At 36.9% G+C, this 15,687-nt stretch overlaps 1 long non-coding RNA gene across 3 annotated transcripts in view; it reads right to left on the minus strand.

Moving 5' to 3' along the window:
- Positions 1-82: 82 nt before the first annotated feature.
- Positions 83-15,687, minus strand: part of LOC125613730 — a 69,503-nt gene continuing 53,898 nt past the window's right edge. For all 3 annotated transcript variants that reach the window (XR_007344289.1, XR_007344288.1, XR_007344287.1), the window contains 2 exons: positions 14,567-14,711; positions 83-779 (listed from right to left, as the gene is read on the minus strand). This is a non-coding gene — a long non-coding RNA (uncharacterized LOC125613730). The remainder of the gene's footprint in view (positions 780-14,566; positions 14,712-15,687) is intronic.

A 15,687-nucleotide genomic window follows, 5' to 3' on the forward strand; every position in this document is an offset into this window, starting at 1 on the left:
ATATATCACAGCCTAAACTGAAATATTTTAAGTTAATTTTATAGAAAACATAAAAATCACTGAAAGAGCTCTCACCCTCTTTTTTCCTATTTACAAAAATTAGCCTCTACTCCAAGGACACATCTCCTATCCACAAAAGTCCTAAAAACTCTCTAGATGATTACTCATAACTAAAATGCTAAATGCACTGTTCAACCACCTTTTTGAAGGTACTATATCTCAGATGTTCCATCTTAAAGTTGGTGCCATCAGAAGCAAGTTGTTTAGAAATAGCTACAAATCTGGAAACTGTAAAATGTTATTGAATATGACAGCTGGGTAACCCAGAGAAAGCTGCCCTTCTAGTGTCTCTAGTTGAGATCCTTGACAGGTCTCAGTGGATCTCTGGATACAAGGGAAGGCAGTTCCTTCTCCAACATCCTCCCACCTCCATCCTAGTCAGTACTACGATGGGTCATGTGATTGTAGGTGGTTCTCCCTGCCCAGTGGGGCCGGTGCTTCCAGTTTGACAGCTTTAAATTTACTCAATCTATTTGTCAAAGTCCAATGGATAAAAATGTTGAAACATAGCCATTTTTAAAAGGGAGTTTTTAGAAGTACAGGCATGGTGCAGGGAAATGCCAGGAGGTGTTCAATTTGCTAGAGCTAGCAATGGTGGGAAGGTGTTACCAACGCTCAGCCTGAAGGTCTGGGGAAGGGAGAAGATACAGGAAGCCAGAGAGGAGACTCTGAAAGATCTTGACAAGAGCTGTGATCTTCAGTTCAAGGAGACAGCCAACCTACAACAAAATCCATAAGAAGAGAGGGTGGGTACCAAATTTTGCCCTCCAGTATCCTGTTAGTAAATCTCATTGGCAAACCACTGTCTTCCCCCCAACCAAAAAAAAAGAAGGCAAGGGAGCCCACTTAGGTGACCCAGAGTGAAGAAGAGGAGGGTGAGCCTCTAGAGAGGCAAATGGAAAATATCCACCACTGCTAAACCTACTTCTCAGGACACAAGCTTGCTCCAGGAGACCGGGCTAGAACCTCCCACCTCATAGATTTGTTGCTCTTTCCCAATGGCCCTGTTTCTTTCTACCTGCACAATCATTTTATTCCAAAAACTCCTCCAAGCATCTCCACTCCTCAGAGATACCATTCTTCCCGGTAGTTTACAAAACTGACCCTCAAGGAGTTAACATATAGAAAAATAATTTGTGTTTCAGATGCTAGCCTTTTGTTGCTTTGAGCCATTTAAAATTCTGTGAGTTAATGATATGCAAATTCCATCTCTTTATGTAGACTTTCTATTGATTCACATTTTTTTTTGGTAGGAAAACCAGTTTACCTTCATGCCCTTTGATTCATATAAACTTGAATCAAACTCCTTTACTCCACATAAATTTGTAAGGATATTTTTGTTTGTTTACTTACTTGAATTAGATTCAAGATCTCCCTTGTTCTGTCATAAATGAGTAAAATAAAATCTTCAAATTGAATTCATTTTTTGTGGGGGGCTATACCATGAAACCCATGATCTTGCATATGACCATGAGTTAATTTTTCTATCTAGAGTACAGTCAGATTTTATATTTTTATGAAAATTATCTTTTAACAGGAGTTAACAGGCTCCTAGTCATTTTTTTTCCTCAGGGAGTTACTTCAATTCTTTAAGCAAAGATAATTTGTTATATAAGGTTTATAGAAAATAAGCAAGTTGATGGCATGCTAAGAAAACAAAGACTCTGTGGTTAATTTGTGAAATGTTGAAATATTAATTTCTTAACAGTGTTTTATAATCTTAGCCTTTTGATTCATTCTATTGGTGTGACCATGACTCAGATACTCAATGAGATGCTGAATTTTATAGCAGCAGTGTTTGGTTTTTCAGGGTAATTACTATATTATTTTTCACATCTTCCAAAGATCTGTTGGAGACAACAGCAACTCAGTTTTACTGGGTGTGAAAGCCATTGAATAAGTGTCAGATGAAAAGCTCTCAGTGCTTCTGAAAGTCTAATGGGAAGTGTGTGTGTGTGTGTGTGTGTGTGTCCCCTACTGTGAGCAGGCAACCAAAGAATACAAACAAAAACACAATCTATGATTCTAGAAATAATTATCCAGTGATTGTCACCTCATCGCAGGCCTGTGAAATCATTTCCAATTTGATTAATCGATATGTTATGCTTTAAAAATTGTGCCTTGCATTATTAAAAGTTAACACAATCTAGTCTGCACCCACTTTTCCTATCTTAACTCCCCATCACTCCCAAATAAAAACCTTCTACAGCATTTAGACTGGACTACTCCTTCAAGCTGAAGATTCCTGGGCTTCTACAGAAACTCACTATTGCTCCAAGAGGGTCCTTCTGAACTGCCAATGAACTTACTTCTGAATCCTCCTTATGCTTCTGCCAGTGTAAACAAATTATTCCTTCAAGTCAATTCATTCACTTCTTCCATGAAGGTTTTCTTAACCATTTCAGCTGGAAATAAATAGCATCTATATGTGTTTTGACACTTACAGCTTCTCTGTGTCATTCATTCAATGATGCCATGTAGGCTAAATCAGAGGAGATAACTATTATAAGCAGTCTGGATCTGTTGCTATAAGAACAAACAACAAAACTATCAAGCGCATACCTTTCCTCTATGGATTCTGAAATAATTAAGTAAAAGACACAGGACTTAGGCAGGAATCCAAATGTCAACTTTATTGCTATCAAAGCCAGATCAGTGAGCACTGCCTGGGCTTGAGGATGAAACCAAGTTTCCTGCTGCCATCCCCTTAATTGGATCAATGTTCCCACCAGTACTGGGACCAAGAAACCCTGCCAGGTTATATATGCCTGCAAAACAGCAAGAGAAATGATAGTAGCATATACATCTGTTAAACAGACGGAGTTATCATGCACAATAACCTTTTTGCCCATGAAGGTAGTTACAAAAGTAATCAAGTATGGAGCTAAAGCTATTGGTTAAGTGGTGGAAATATATAGAACTGTAGGAAGAATGAGAATGTAATCATGATAACAGGCAAAAAATATAATTTTGTAATTTTTGTCTGGGATTAACTGGTTCATCATCTCATCCTCCCTCTAGGATGCTACCTCTCTCAATGAAATCAGCAAACCTGTTGACAAGATAAAACTAAATTTATTGCTCATTATGTTAAGGAGGGCAACCACTTCTATAGAGCTTTGGCAATACCAGGAAGGGGAGCCAGTTTGAAGCAATGACAGAATTTAGTAGAATTAAAAGTTTGGGTTAAAGAGGAGTTTTCAAGTGGAAATTTGAGTAGGGCAAGGTAAGGATTGCAGTGCAATAGTCCATTGTTGAACTAGCAAAGGAGTCATATGGTTTGTATCTTAAATGTCCCCAAAGGCTCAGAGGCTAAATTCTGGTTCTCCTGAAAGGTAATGACAACTTCAGAAGATAGGTTCTAGTTGTAAGAAGTTAGGCCACAGCAGGCATGCTTTGAAGGGAATATTGGGACCCCAGCCCCTTCCTCTCTTTTTGCTTCAAACCACTATGAGATGAGCAGCTTTGTTTCACCATGTGCTCCCTACCATGACATGCTGCCTCGCCACATGTCCAAAATAACAGGATCACACAACTATAAACTGAAATTTCTGAAACCATGAACAAAAAATAAATATTTCCTCCTTATAAGTTGACTATGTCAGGTATTTTGTCATAGTAACAGCAAGCTAACACAAGGAGAATTTCAAAGTGAGAGATTCAAAGACCCTTAGAGTACAAACTATCTGTTAATGCTTTCCACTTAAGATTGTATATGACTTTTGAGAAGCTTCTGTAATTAATAATCAAGTCATAGTAACAAAAAATAATATATCCAGTTATTTGTGGGCATGCCAATTGATCAAACAATGACACTGTCTAATTTAAGTTGATTGTCTCCAACTATTACCAAGAAACATATCTGACTTCCCAGACTTCTAACAGAACCCCACCTCCAAAGAAACAAACAAACAAAAAATAATAATAATAATTTTTCAAACTTCAGGTAAGCAATTAAAACTATTTAATATAATGCCAGTATTTCTGCATGTATTGTATCATGTGTTAAACACAATAATTCTCTAGAAAGAATTATAAGCAGTCATTAAGGAAATGAAAATTAAAGTCACAAAGAGATGTTGCTAATATTAAAAGGCATGGGGGGATTGGGGTGTAGTTCAGTGGTAGAGTGTTTGCTTAGCATGGGTGAGGTCCTGCAACACATATTAGAAAATAATAAGTCTTGGTAAGAATGTGGAAAAAGAAGTACCTTTGCACATTATTGTTGGGAAAATGTAAAATGAGGTAGCCTCTGTAGAAAGCAGTTTGAGAGTTCCTCAAAAAATTAAAAAGTTATCCAGTAATGGCATTTCCTACGCATATACCAAAATTAGTTGAAAGCACAGGCTCACATCCTTGTAAACTATGTTCATTTCAACTTTACTCACAATAGTCAGAAAATGAAAACAACCCAGTGTCTATCAATAGATGAATGAATACACAAAATGTGGTATCTACATACAACAGGATAAAAGGAACGAAATTTTGATACCTACTACAATAGAGATGAAAATGTGTTGAAAACATTATGTTAAGAGAGAGCCAACACAAAAGGACAAAAAATGTGTGATTCTACTTATATAAGGTACTTAGAACAGTCAAATTCATGAAGATAGAAAATAGGTTATCAGGGACTAAGGGGAGAAGGAAGTGGGGTGTTATTATTCCATGGGCATGAAGTTTTTATTGGGTATGGATTTTTAAAAAGTTCTAGAAATGAAAAGTAATGGTAACCGTTGTCACAATTGTACAAAATCGTGAATGTATTTAACATCACTGAATTCATATACAAAAATCATTAAAATGGTACATTTTGTGGTATGTGTATTTTACCACAATTTTTAAAAAATTGTTCCTTAGTTTTTAGACCACTCTTTTCACCCACTCTCAAATAGTGCTAGTGACTGAAGTATACTAGATACATACAATTAAACAGACTTTCTGAGTTGAGAAGTAGCATATAAAATTGTCATCACAGTTATTACACTATGTTCTCACAGGCATCGTAGTATGTAAGGAACAGGTTTAAATAACAAAGCACGTCATGGAAAAGTGTCTTGCTCCTTTTGCTGGTGAAAATATTCAGAATTTCACAAGCCAAAGAACTATTATTTAAGCATTCAAGAAAGTCCCCAAATTTGACCCCAATAGAACACTTAGGAATTTGAAGGCTGTTTTAAAGAGCAATACAAACACACCTGTAATACATGGCTGAGATCATTCAACTTAGTTCATAAATGCATCAGAGACCATGTCTGTATTTAAGTCTCTTTCCCACAAGAAAAAATAAATTGAGTCATGCACCATAATTTTGCTGCAATGAGAGCTTAAGAAATAGATAATTTTTATTACAGTGGTCTATCCCAAATCCCTCCCTAAAAGCTAAGAAATTGCCAAAAGTAATTCATTAAAAACCAGATTTCAGAAACCTTGGTATAGTTGTGACCTTCTGATGTTCACCATTGAAAGGGTCACCCAAGCAGTCATGGAATTATTTGGTATAAAAATAATTGTTGGCATATCCTATGCAATATCTAAATTGAATAATGGTACCAGATAAATAATACATGGGAATGAAGCTTGTATATCATTCATTATCATGTGTAATCAATAAATGATTTAATTCTCTTGAAAAAAAAAAAACAGATTTAATACCCAAGAACAGCAATGTTCGAATAAGGGTCTAGAAAACTGTAACCAAGTTATGCTGAGTCTAAATAATCAGAATGATAAGAACAAAATCAGGTTTTGTGGATCTATTTCAGCAATTTAAATTTTGATGGTAAATAACGCTGTTTGGATTGGCCTGCTCAAGGCAGAACTGATTGAGTTGATCAATGCTCAGCCTCCAAGGTCCCTCACAATTTTGGCATATTTCAATTTTATTATTGCAAAATTCGTTGAAATATCCAGCTCTTCCAATTTGGACTATTAATTTTGAAACTAAGAGTATCCACAGGGCTGGGGATGTGGCTCAAGCGGTAGGGCGATCGCCTGGCATGCGTGCGGCCCGGGTTCGATCCTCAGCACCACATACAAAGATGTTGTGTCCGCCGAAAACTAAAAAATAAATATTAAAATTCTCTCTCTCTCTCTCTCTTAAAAAAAAAAAAAGAGTATCCACAGTCCTGAGTTTAAGCCTACCTCAGTGTTTAATAAGACATTAGCAATTGTCAATTAAGTTTTAATGATAGTATTAAAATGCAAACCAAGATAATTTGTATACTTTTCTATGACTTGGAAGAAGAGTTTTTGTTCTACAGAACAAAATCTATTTAAAAAGACATTACGCATAAATTGAAACAGAATAATTTGCATAAAACAGATAATTGACTCACACTTGCATAGGGCTTTAAAATTTACAAAGTGTTTTAACATAACTTTCCTTATTTAATTCTATTAATATGTTGCAATGTAGGCTATAGGCTGAATATTCAAGTTTCCCATTATATAATCTAAAACAAAAATAATACAAATGATAGTGGCTTTAAGAGTGAACTGAGTACTACCTTAAATTTACAAAAAGGGGCTTCACAAGTTGTTTTTTTTTTTTCTTGATAAAATTAATAACAATTTCCTTGGGACCAGAGTTATGATGTTTAAATTATTCTTGTGTATCAATTACATGCTTGAGCCACTCAACAACATTATGTGGGCAGGTACAGTTTCAACACTAAAAAAATGGGTAAGTAGCTACAATATTAGTCAACCTCTTCGTCACCACAGAAAAAGACAAGAAAGAAAGGCTGAAAACCTCCTATTCAAAGTAAATGTGAATTAACCTTATGCTCATTTTAGACGGAGTTTAGTTTTTTACAGTTAGTTTTCTGTGTTTATAGTTTGAAGACTTGTGTTTCAGACATACAACAATGATAAATATTTTAAGAGAACATTTAAAAAGTGACTGCATCCAAAACTGAGATGAGCAACCCCAGAGTGAACAGCACAAAAACAAGCCAATAATGTGCAGGATGCAAGAAGGATCTGTGGTACTTTGCTCAACTAAGTAGGTAGAGGATTCTGAGAATTTGGCTTTTGTGGTGAATAGGGTAGAGTTGGACCCTTCCTCTCTTAAAAGGAAAAAGAACAAATGCTGCCAACCATTGAAACATCCGACTTGGTGACTGATTCTGCAATAACCCTATCATCACTGAGGGACAAGAGTGGGAACCACAGATATGAGATATGATCCTGGATCAGAGGCCCAGAAATCGTCAGGTGGCTGGCAGGTGTGTATAACCTCAAAATTGCTAATCCTGAAGAAATGAGTGCAGAGAAAGAGGTGGCCCTTGAAACATGATAAGCCAGCAAGCCCTTAAGACCAAAATACATAAATAAACTCTAGCTAAGAAAGATAGTCCATGACTACATTATTCATAATATGGATTTATGCCTAGCAAGTTATTTGACATGTCAGAGATAAAAATGGAATAACACTTATAAAGATAAACAAGAAATCTAAATCCAGGGCAATCCATAATAAAATAAGAGCAGATAATAGTGAATAAAATTAAGAATAATTAAACTTGTAAGTATTGTAATTTGAAAAAAAAATAAACATGATAAAGGTGGGCCAAAAGAGCAAAATAGTTAACACATTTGAAGGCAGTCTAAGAAATTCACTCAGAATGCAGCACAGAGAGAAGGGATTTTTAAAGATATCTCCATTTGCATGAATAGAAACAGAGAGAGAGAGGCTCAACAAATACTTAAAAATAGTGTCAAATAAGCAGAACAGAGGATATGAGGGAGAAGTAACAGTTTTGACTATGCCAATAACTTTAAAAGTTTAAAAAATAAATAACTTCCTAAAAACTATAAAAATTTAAAAGTTGGCTTGAGGGAAAAAAAATGGAATTTCTGCGTAAACAGCCATTAAAGAAAATGAGTTAAATTTTTTTAATCTTTACTAAAAGAGCACATTAATCCCCCACCATTTTACAGACACATTACACCCAATCTTCAAGGAACAGATAACTTCCCATGTACAAAATGATAAGTTAATATAGAACTTAGTAAACTTTAGTAATTAAATGATGTGATGCTCATCCAGGAATGAACAATGTACCAATGAAACAGTGGGAAAAAAATCTCAGGAAACAACTGTAAATTGCACCTTGGTAGATGACAGAGATATCCCTATAAATTAGTGAGGAAAGACAGGGCTAATTAACAAATGTTCCAGGATAATAACCATGGAAATAACTAGTTAACCATATGACAGAAAAAAAATAATACTAAATACTTCGTATCATATGCAAAAATGCATTTCAAATATATTTAACATCAGAATGGAAATAACATTTTAAAATTTCAGAAGTTAATACAGAAGAATATTTTTATGATATTGGATAAAGTACAAATCGTGAGGGAAAAAATTGACAATAGGTCCACCAAGTTGACACCAAGTATCTGTATCTCAAATAGCATCATAAAAATATTAAAACATGGGCCAGAGATTGGGAGAAGAGAATGTGTGACCAAAATAAAATCAAGATCCAGAATATCAAAGTTAGTCCCCCAGACCAATAAAAATAAGACAACCCAGGCAGCGGAGGATATGGCTCAGCAATTTACAAGAACCAACACATATTTGAAAGGATGCTCAGACTCACAAACCAAAACCCAACAAGAGACCATTTCACACCCATCAAACTGACAGAAACTAACAAGTTGGAAAATACCAGGTGTTGGAGAGCAAGAGGGAAAACAAGAATTCTCACACTCACTGCTGGTAGAAGGGAATTGATAGGGTGACTTGAAAGTAATTTGACAACATGTAATTAAAGATGTGATTTCCTTTATCAAGCCACTCTCTAGATACATGCATTAAAACTTCTATATATACACAAGAAGAGATAGAAAAGTAGACAGGAATGTGTGTGTGTGTGTGTCTGCATGTAATTGTTAATCTACTCCATATTTGGTCCCTAACATTCAGCTGTTCTAAATATACATACATCTTCATGGCATTATGGCTTTTAATAGCACAATAAATTGAGACAGAACCATCTAAATATTCATAAATGGAAAATAGACAAATACATATATCATTGTTTGATGATACCAGGAAATATTATATGGCAATAAAATGAATAAGCAAGTGGTAAAGCTAGCATATGTATATATCTAGAAAGTAGAGAGAAAAAAATCTAATTGTAGAATTTCACATTCAGTTTTATTTTATATGTTTAAAACAGACAAAATGGCAATGTTTTCTGTACTTACATTTGTCTGTGAAGAACGTTGCACAAAAGCTAAGGATCCGCATCAACATATTGCCTAAATCTGGTAGGAATAAGGAGGGACATGTGTTGTATTTCTTAAAAGAAAAGAACAGCGGCACATGTGGAAAACATTTACTAGAAGTGAATTTTTCACACAGGCCTCTTTGTCATGTACTGGTAAATGTCTAAGAATATTTTCTAATAAAAAATTTTTTTTCTCAAATATTTGTATCAGACAACTTCAAAAGAAAGCTATTTTATTAAAAGGTGATGAAAAGAAAACAGAACTTTTTAATTCCCAAACAGGAGCAATAAGAATTGTTAGAACTTTTGGACAAGTGTCATTTTTAAAATAACGTTTTATGATAAATTAATAGAATTTGTTCTTCAAAAACTGTATAATGGTGAATCTCTATGCATTAACCTAGAAAATATTGAGATAAAGCAAAAAATGTCATACTACCTTCTTAGAAACTTAATACATTTATACAGCCACCTACAAAAAGTGACAAGTATCACTACAGAATGTCAAGGTTTTATTTTATATTCCTGCAGTAGAAATCACCTTGTTCTTTACACTGTGTTCCAGCATCAGTGCAGCCACAGAAGGAACACCTAGCTGGCCATCACAAAGTTTGAAACCTGGATCTGCTTTGTCCCATCCAGGTATAAACATAAGGGCTCTTCAGTCTTCATACCCAGCCCCACCCAGTACTGAGTTAGTTCTAACCAAGGTTAGGAGCCCAATGGAAGACCCATCATCCAGCGAGTTCTAAAGTTCATATCAACTCTACTCTCCTAAACACAAAAGTTTCCAGCCTTCTTTAAGTTTTTCTTTTGGTGGTACTTGGGGAATTGAACCCAGGGCCTTATACATGCTAGGCAAGTACTCTACCAACTGAGCTATGTTCCCAGCCCCAATTTTCAATCTTCTTATTCCTATTGTGAAGTTTCTGATTCTGTACTTCAATATTGACATTTACATGGAGCTTCCTCCAGAATTTGGCCTTCTTCCCTGCATGCCAGTTCTTACTTTTGTGCCTCAGCCTGATTCTTTGTTTCAGATACTTCACGTTGTCGTCAGTAAAAGTTCCCCTCTTGCCTCTGTTCTTGGGACATGCCTATTGCAGTTTTCCCCAAGCTATAACCCATTGGGAATTACACCCAAGGTATAATAACTGTTCCTGTAGTACCAGGCAGAAAGGAGTACTGAAGATTTCTATGCCAACCCAAACTTAGGCCCATCACTCCAGCCTCTGACCTATGACTAAACCTCCATCCTGGATTGCTAATTTGCTCTCCAATTCCCCCTTCTGTAGTTAAAAGTTCTGCTTAGCAGAAATAACAACAATAATTGAACCCAGGGCCTTGTGCATGCTAGGCAAGCACTCTACCAACTGAGCTATGTTCCCAGTTAGGTAGTTATTACTGTCAGGGTTGAGTCAGGAAAAAAAAAAGCTACTCTACATGTTACAAATAGAAGAATTTTAATGCAAGAACTTAAGAGACTTTCACACAGTTGGAAGAGGCAAGGGAGAGTGGGTTGGGGCAGCCATCACCAGACATCTTTCCTGAAATATTGAAGTGGTTCATTCTCTAGGACTCTTTGGAAAGCTCTGGGAATCTTTTGGCACACATTTCCAACTGCATCAGCTTCCAAAGGAAAGAACTTCCTTTTATTTCTTCACAAATCTTACTCAAGGATTTCTCTTGGAAACATCTAGATGGGGAAAGTAAGCCTGGGAAGGGCAGTTCCCAGGCTCTCCCGTGCCATGAGAGATCTTAAAAGGGAATGGTATGAGCTGATTTGAAAGTACACAGCCAATGCTCTACTGCAAAATGCCATTACTTAATCACCATGTCCTAGAACACCCCCTTCTAGTTGGAATCTTTCTAATGAATTACCCTTAAAAGAACCCTATACCCATAATTGAAAACAACCTCTTATCCTCAGCCTGGTTGGGGTAGAATTCCTAACTGGATACACCTGCCAGAAACAAAATGGTGCTTCACCCTGGCATAGTTATTCCTGAAGTTTTTTGGACCAAAGTTTTCTAGGACCAAGACATGTAAACAAAGACATGTATTAGCTACCTCTCACTGGCCACTAAGATTTGGACTGTGGAACCTTGTCTCAGAGACAACTCTATTTCCACACCAACTGACCTAGACGTAGGCTTCCCCCTTTCCCACTTCCTGCACTTTCCGACTAGCCCAAGCTCCCAGCATCCTACAAGGCAAACTCTACATGTTGTAATGTTACAAGATTCCCAGGAAGTCTATTCTGCCACGATTATTTGTTGCCAACCAGAACTTTCAACATAAGTACACTAAATTGTTTCCTAAGTCTGGACTCCCTGGCATAAATGTATTGTGAACAGTCAAGAAGAATTTTTTTTTAGTTTATTAGATAACAGGAGTAGCATGGCACAAAATATTTTAGTAGCTATTATTGCCTACAGAATAATATAAATCTTTCCACTTAAAACATTCAAAGCCAACCCCCAAAGATTCAAAACGATCTCTCTAATCTTATAGCACATATTTCCTTACCTATATCTTTCATCCTATCAAAATTAATCCAGTTACCATTTCTCTGAAAGAATCATATGGACCTAACAATATTCAAACTTGAATAAAGTTATTCTTTCCACTTAGAGTGCCCTTTACTCCTAAGTACCCCTTGAAAACTACAGCCTATTTCTCAAGACACAGCTCAAATGGTATATGAAAACTCTACTTCTCAGTAACCAACCCCATACTGTGCTTGTATCTGGCTATTTGTGAGAGTGTGTTATCTCTTCTATTGAACTGAAAATCATTGAGAGCAAAGACTATTTATCTTAATGATGTCCCTCACCCACGTAGTCACACACGCCTACAGTGACCTAACACATTAGAGGTGATCCATAGAAAACTTTCAAATAGAGTTTAAGAGTTGAAATAAGGTCAAGATAACTGTTATCTTATAAGCTGAACTGTTTCTAACCTTCCCAAATGAGGGGAAAAAAACATATTCTATACAATCATTTCTCATTATGTAAAACAGAGACGTCGGGTGGTTTACGTATAAAGAAATTTAATTTAGAAATCATCCAAGGAAAAATTCCCGGGGGTAAAAAACACTCTAGCCTCCAATTACCAATACATTTTAACTATGTCCCATCCCAAAGTTAGAGATTTGTGAGGAGTCTATACAATTTATTGATTCTGAGCATTTATTCAATTATATTCCATTTGTATTGGTTATTTTCAGCCCATTAAAACACTTATTCAAACCTTTGGAATTTTCCCTACGCACTTTCCTAAATGTATTTCCTTCAATGTGTTAAATGAGTAACTGGAGATTTTGTTGAGTCCTTGCAGAAACACACTAAATGACTGAGACAAGAGCAAATATATATCCTAAGTTACTCAAGTGCAGGAATATTAAGGCTCTAGAGAAAATAACAGCTCAGTAGTGCAGGAAGTGTCAAAAGACCCAAAGACATTGGGAAGTCTTGAGGCACAGACACTAAGTAGGACCCAGCAGGGAATCTTTATTTTATTTTATTTTACTTTATTTTTTACTGAAGAGGGGAAATTCAAATTGTAGATATAGATGTACTTCCTTCCTGGCTTACTGGGATGAGATGTATCTCCCTTGTGATGAGGACTGCTGCCATGCTCAATGGTCCAGGTTAATAAAATTAAAACCTGAAGAGAACTGTGTAGGAGTAGGGCCAAGATAGGTGAGCTGGACATCCAGGTTTCTAGTACATCTGAGGAAACTAGCTATCAGACAAAAGGCAAAGGCAGAACCTACAAAACCTAAGCTGGCAGGTGTCAAATATCATCCAAAGGCTTGGAAGCCAAACTTCAAGCGCAGAGGTGATGAATCTTGCAAAGATCCAGAGCAAGTCAAGCATTTGAAACACTGAAAAGTCAAAGCAGAGATGAAGAAGACAACAGGAAATTTGTGACCGAGGTAGACATAAACACAGAATTCTGAATTATCGGAGCAAGACATGAGCACTAATTATGGAGCAAGACACTGGCACTAAGAAGAACACAAGACTGTCTGGTTTGTGAGCTAATCGCGATTTGGTTCTAAAAACTGATCCTTTCTGATTTCCTCTGTTTTACTAATTGTGAATTATTCTGAGTTGACAGGTATATGCAGAAAGTAATTAAACTAGCTGGAGCCCCCGAGTATTCTGAATACAGGTGAACAGCTGTTGGCAGCTGGAACTGGAGTAGAACTGGGCGTGGCAGATTGTCTTTTGCAAAGATAGCTCCTGTCCCATGTTCTTGTCTGCAATGTGCCCTCCTCAAGAAGTGGCACTCATCACCCTACCCTGGGATTGGGTTTAGTAGTTTTCCTGACCCTTTAGAAAGTGGAAGAAGTGACACTGAGATTTCTGAGGCCAAATCATGAGAAATCTTTCAGTTTCCTCTTGGAAGAAGGAACATTGCATCGCTGCTGAGCTGCTCCTCTGAGACCTGCTGCCATTCTACAAGGGATCTTTACTACATGGAGAAGCCACAAGTTCACGTAGGAAGCCCAGGCTGAACTTCCAGGAAACAGCATCAACTGTGAGCCATGTGACATTCCAACTGCACTGGGCTTTCAACTGAAGGCAGCTAGAGCCTCTATTTTACCTCAACTACATGACAGACCCCAAACCAAGCTCCATTAGCCCACAGAAGTGTGAGATACAATAACAAATTGCTGTTTTAAGCTATATTTCAGGATCACTTTTTATATAGTAAATAATAATCAGTACCTGGGACTATAAGTATGATTTTTGAAAATTACCTTTATCCAAGGCTACTACTACTGGGGCCATGATAGACAGTTGTTACTTTCAACAGACCCCAAAATGTATTCAGTTCCCTCCAACACTTCACCTTTTTTTTGATACTCTAAGAAAAATTTCTGAAGGATGAATTTGATTATTAAAAAGAGAATTGGGGTTACTTGGCGATTTTTATTTGCACTGTCTCTAGAATGCCTTGTTTTGCACATAACTGAGATTAAGCCAAAGCCTAAAACCACTGAAAATGTTGAAAAGTCTGTATTTAAAGGCCAGGGTGGAGAAGAAGCACTGGAGAAAAGTGAGCAATTACTGAATACCTTACAAAATGCACACTCTGGTGATCGTTGGCATTTTCAGGGAGAAATCTTCCAGAGAGATAGATGATACCTTTCTCAAACAATTAATACCAGAGACTGTGCTGCTTGTTATGCTGTTGTGTTTCCTTTTGAAATATGATACATGCCAGGCTATTTCACTTACCTCCCATCTCTCATTTTCTCAGTCCTATTAATGCAAGAACATAATGCAGAACATAAAATGATTCTCAGTTTACAGTTGATTCTTCAACATCAAAGGTTTATGGTATTATGGCACAGTCTAGTAGAGCTTTAAATATTGGTTTGAGCTAAATGGAAAGAGAAAAAAGTATGTATTAAAGGTTGTCTTTCATGCTGTATATAAATTATCTAATTTAATCCCAAAGCAACTCCATAAGGTATTATTATCCTTATTTTATAGAAAATAAAACTTTAGAATCAGACTACTTTCACTGTAATATGTTTCTATGAAAATGGGTCTTCTAACCAATGGTACAGAATAGAAGACACAGAGACAAACACATATAAATTCAGTTATCACATACTAGTTGAAGGCGCCATAAACATGTATTGGAGAAAAGATAGCCTCTTCAACAAATGGTGCTAGGAAAACTGGAAATCCACATGTAATAAAATGAAATTAAACCCCTATCGCTCACCATACACAAAACTGAACTCTAAGTGGATCAAGGACCTAGGCATTAGACCACAGACCCTGTGCCTACTAGAAGAAAAGTAGGCCAAAATCTCCATCATGTCAGTGTGTGGTAAGCCATTCTTATAGACCGTGGCCGCCATTAGAAGATGGCGCCGGCTTCCACTGTGGCCTGTGATAAACAACTCCTTTTATGGAGAGTTGGCACACAATCCCTTACCACCCTATGAGAGAGATCCACGTGGTGGCTTGGGATTGGGATGTGGGGGGCTTTATTAAGCTGTGCTTGGGTGTGTCGGGGGTGGGCGCTAGAAGATGATACATGACTCAAGGCCTGAATAAACTGCTGAAAGAAGAATCCTGTGTCGTGTTTTCCCTTGCCGGTGAGGGGTCGCGACAGTTGGTGGCCCGTGCGGGGAACATATTCCTCGAACCCAGGATCCAGAACTTTCAGCAGTCAGGGTGGTGCACCAGTAAGTTCCCAGGTAAGTGGGAATCCGCAAGTAAGTAGCGGGACGCTCCTCTGTAGAAAAGGAGAGAGCGGGGATTTCATAGAACGGAACGCTCCTCCGTAGAAAAGGAGAGAGCGGGGATTTTTGTACTTTCACTTTCATTATATCTTTGGAGAC

Source organism: Marmota marmota, unplaced genomic scaffold (genome assembly GCF_001458135.2).
Source record: "Marmota marmota marmota unplaced genomic scaffold, marMar, whole genome shotgun sequence".
Taxonomy (NCBI): Eukaryota; Metazoa; Chordata; class Mammalia; order Rodentia; family Sciuridae; genus Marmota; species Marmota marmota.